Raw genomic sequence first — 4,854 nt, 5'->3', positions numbered from 1 at the left:
AGGGGATTACCTGGTGACATCACTGTAACATCATCAGGATTTTCACATGTGGTGCGGTACTTACTTACTTTACTGTGATGAGTAAACTGATCGTATCTGTTTCCCTTTAATTTAGTTCAGAATGTATTGAAAGATGAGAGGGAAGCCGAAAAACCCTCATGGACAACCCAACACTTTGGTACTTTTTGCACTTCATTCCCCTGCTGCTGTGTCTGACTGGAATTTATTCTACGGGGATCAATAAAGGGACATCTTATCTTATCTTATCTTAATTGTAGCAATATACTGTTGAAGCAACTGCCTGTTGGAGTTCTGTTTTGTAGATCTTAAAGACCTCCTCTCTATAAAAATATGCAAACACTTTTGATTTTTAGGGAGTAAACTAAAACTGAATAAAACTAAAAAAAAAAAAACTACGGAGAAACTACGGTGAAACTACAGTGGCCGCAAAAGTGCAAAATGCCCTATCTAGAGCCAATGTAAGGGTTTTTTCTGTTCTGGGCTACTGTAGAAACATTGCTGACTCCATAGAAGAAGACCTGCTCTCTCTGTAAATAAAAACATTTCATTCTAAGGTAACAAAAAACACAACAGTCATTTTCAGGTGATTATATACTAATAAAAACACAAATATTATATGTTACACACTAAACCTAATAAAAACTAACTGTGATTGAATCATTGCACTAAAAATGGTATCTTACCTTAATTGCACCATAACTTCCCTTGTAAAATGAAGTGATAGTTTCTGTTTCAAAGTTGAATTCCCCCAAAGAGAAAACACCTGTAATGTCTCCATTATCTTTCAAAAAGGAACAAAATAACCAATGAATGAGGAAGTTTATTAAATGTCAACCAAGGGTCAAAAGTTCACAATATTATTAAAGGGAAACATTTATACGACTGTGTTTTTTTCTTCTAGTATATGTACCAGTCTAGTATAGAATAGTTGTATATTAAACTCTAGTCTAATATATGTTAAGGCATTTTCACTTTTTTTTTTTTTTAACGAAATGCTTTTATGTCTTTTTAAACATGTCAAGATAACTTATTGTTCTTTCCTCTGATAATAATAAAAATAATATGAATGATTAAGACAGTAAGTGTGAGTATCTGCATTTGTACGACCACTGCTTTGTAAATCAAAAACTGTGGATTCAGCACAAACAGCTCTGATTAGAAAGGTTGTCCAAACATTGCTGTGGACAATGTTTGGCATGCCAAAGGGAACAGTTTCCTCTTGGCCAGTGTACTCTTCCTGTCCCCACTCATGCGAGTGACACAGAACTAGTCATGTACTTCCTCTATGACAGGAAATGGACCAGCTTTTGTCAGAAGGGCTAAGGCTGGGTAGTAAACCTTGCAGATATGAAGCCAAAAGCAACCTCTATTTAACTGGAGACAGGATTTGCCGCTTTAACTTCATATTGACAACAACTCTTACTTTGGAGACACCAAGTGCATGTCTAACAGTAATTATATAACATCCTTCTGCTTCCAGACTGATCAGCTGTGGCACCTGGAGGTTAAATGTCCGTCTCAGTGGCAAATGTTGATGTTGAAGCAGCAACGCTACATAGCCATGCTTCCCATTTACTTTTTCCGGACCTTCCTTGGGTGTCCAATAATGACCATCCAGTTTCCTGCCTCCATAATGCTTCAGCCTAACTGAACTGCAACCAGCAGATGAATCTCACCACCACAGGCAGTATTTGAGTCATTGTGTCAAGCTCTCTGTCAGCATGAATGGTGTTTTGAAAGGCGAAAGCTTCATTACAAGACTGAAACTGTGGTGACTGTGGCAACAAAACTCCGTCCTGTCAATGACTTCATGACTTCTCATCTATCTGAGTGTGTGTGGGTGTGTGTGTGTGTGTGTGTGTTTGTGGTGGTGGGGGGGTGACAAGTGTGATTAAGAAAGAAAGCTATTGCACATTACTGCACTTGGTTTGTGTAATTTCTTTGCTGTAAAGCATGTATGAGAGGTGCTATACAAATAAGGTTTATTATTATTATTATTAATATTATTGTTATTATTATTATTGTATGTACATGTCAGCTTCGCCTTTTGAGCTCAGTATGTGTGTCAGTTTGTTCTGTGTGCTCTTTGCAGGACTTACACCCACATTAAGGTCTCTTGCAGTGAAAGACAAACATGTCATTGTTGATCTACCATCAGGAAGGACTGTTTCCTGAGGCTGATCCTGTTTCTTTGGAAGGGGTGTCACTTCCTATTGTATACTTGTTTAGTCAAAATAGTCTGTTAAAATCAATTAAATATGCAAAGTATAACAGTCACAGGGTTGTGTATGAGAGTTTCAGAATGAGTCGTGGAGCTTTGACCAAACATTAAATACCACATGATCTGTGCTTAGTGACAGTCATTGTATGAATATTGTTGCTGAGTATTTTCCATCTTTAAGCCATCATCATCTGTATCAACAGGGGTATTATGAATTGTTCTGTCTCATGTTATGTTCTTGGTGGATGCTCTTTCAGAATACACAGTTTTACTGGCTCAGTAAAGTTAATCACTGTGTTAAATTTATAACCAGGTCACAATGTGCCTAACTAACCAGGGAAACCATGAGAATGCGTTAAAATAGGACAACCACAAATGATTTCACACTTTAAATTTACATTCGTTCGAATTAAACAATAACTAGGAAACATTTGAGGTGAGTGGGCGTCCAGAGGTCATGTTTTAGGCAACAAAAACACTTTGGTTACAGTAAATGAATATTTCGACACTTAGGGAAATACACTTTGCTTTTTTACAGGAAGTTAGTATACTTCCCAAAATACTGAACTATTCCTTTGAAAAGTTTGGGTAAAATCCTTTGTATATAAATATAGTGATATATAGTGTCTTCTCTCAATGTCTTTTTCAATATTTAACTTCAGTCTTTTACCCTAACCACGCTTTGGTTGCTATGAGCAGAGACTGTTGTAGGGAAAACAAATGAATGTCATTGTAAGTGTATATTCTGTTGGTATGTTCACTATGAAAATTTTGAATCTTTAAAGAAAATGTTTCCCTCCTTGTACTGACAAACTTTTTATTGTATATGTATTGTATATATGTTTGCTGTTGCAAATCTATGTCTATGTAATCTAAGAAACATTTTAGTTTGACTGAAATTACAATGCAGACTAGCCTTTTAGAAAAAACGACACAAAACTAACTAAAATAAAATGTCCTTAGTTTTAGTATTTGTCAATTTGGTCAAATTTGGAAACACCACAAGCATGAGGAGGCATTGGTGCATATAATATTGAGACTGGGATACGTGGCAGCAAGTCAATGTGTTTGTATTGTTTATGAACTCCTTAAGTCTTTCCCTTGACAAATAACCCCCATATTATAAAATAATAATAATAAAAAAAAACTAATACTGAAACCAATAAAAACCAAACTAAAACTGAACCGAAACAATAAAAACTAAACTGAAACAATCAAACCCTCTCTCGAACTGAAACTAATCTGATGAAACTGACTGAAAATTAAAAACAAAATAAAACCAAAATTGAATGAAGCAACAGTGTGTTTTAAATTTATTAATGTCAGTCTGTGTGACTAAATAAAAACATTTATAACGATATAGAAAATTGCGGCAAAATTAAGGAAAGACCAGGCTATTAGTTGCCTGAATATTAAATCAATTCTCTTAAAGTAATTTGGTTGCTTTCAGTCATGAACCAGGATGTGTACATTTTCAAGTTAATAGCATCAATAACCACACAGATGTTTTGGACTCTGCCTCCTTTAACAAATAATTTGATAAAGATATAATGTAAAAAGGAAATCTGTAAGTGCTCACCATGCAAATTTGTGAATTCTCAAAATTTTGACTAGTCCTACAGTTTAGTTGAGTTACATCAAGATAACAGTGTGAGCTATAGTCTGTGTAAAAAAAAAAAGAAAAAGAAGAAGTAGTAGTCTCATCAAACTTGTACAGGTGCAGGAAGTCTCCTTTTTAGTTCCTGCACTTCTGCTGAATCGATTTGTCTCTCCTGTCACATGGTGACCACTCCACTTCAAACTGCCTGAATCCTGGAGGGGAGGAAACAGACGTGGTGGGGGGTATCTGGGCCTAACACTCTAGGCCCCTAATTCTCCCTGTTTACCCACCAACATCCTGCACAAACAGGCCTGCCTCAGAGTCAGACAACAGTGAGTAATCTTGTCCAATCTGTTCCTCCACTCCTCTGGCTTCTGCTTCTTCCCAGCAGGCCGCAGCCCCGAGCCAAGAGCTCAACTCGCGTCACGAAGAGCCGGCGGGCAGGAGGACGGTGAGCTGTGTGCGCACGCAGCCAACCTGGCTGTTAAACTAGGTGTGATCTGCGAGGATGATGATAACGGGGACTAGTGTCAGTGAGGGTGACAGGGCTGATATACAGTAGCAAATGGGCTCCCATCTGGGGAGAAGTGCTGATTAGTGTATCTGGCTGGCATCAGCATGCTCTGAACCGCAGAGTGACCAAAACTAAGTAGGGGATGTGGTTATACTGCGGCAGCTAACAGGTGCGATTTGTATCTTAGAAAATAGATCATGTGTTCCCTGCTTAGGAAAGTGAGAGAATTACATCTGGAAGTTCAGTTTCAGAAAACCTGTAAGTCTGAAAGGGAAACACTCAGTGGAAACCACCTTCAGGTTCAGACGATGCAAAGAAACTTTATTCAGTGACTGAGGTTTTCGTAATATTTTTTTTATTCAAGTCTCATGACCACAGACTCACTCTAACCTTAAAGGACAGTCAACTTTAATGTCTGTGTGTTATATATAAGGCTACAGTCAGCTGTATGCTGGCTTATTTTAGCACTTAAATCATTAACCCTTCGTAAACAACGAC

This window comes from Morone saxatilis, unplaced genomic scaffold, assembly GCF_004916995.1.
Source record: "Morone saxatilis isolate NCDOM2014 unplaced genomic scaffold, NCSU_SB_2.0 Contig17, whole genome shotgun sequence".
NCBI classification, from domain to species: Eukaryota; Metazoa; Chordata; class Actinopteri; family Moronidae; genus Morone; species Morone saxatilis.
The sequence above is the reverse complement of the archived record's forward strand: the minus strand, read 5'-3'. Positions refer to the sequence as shown.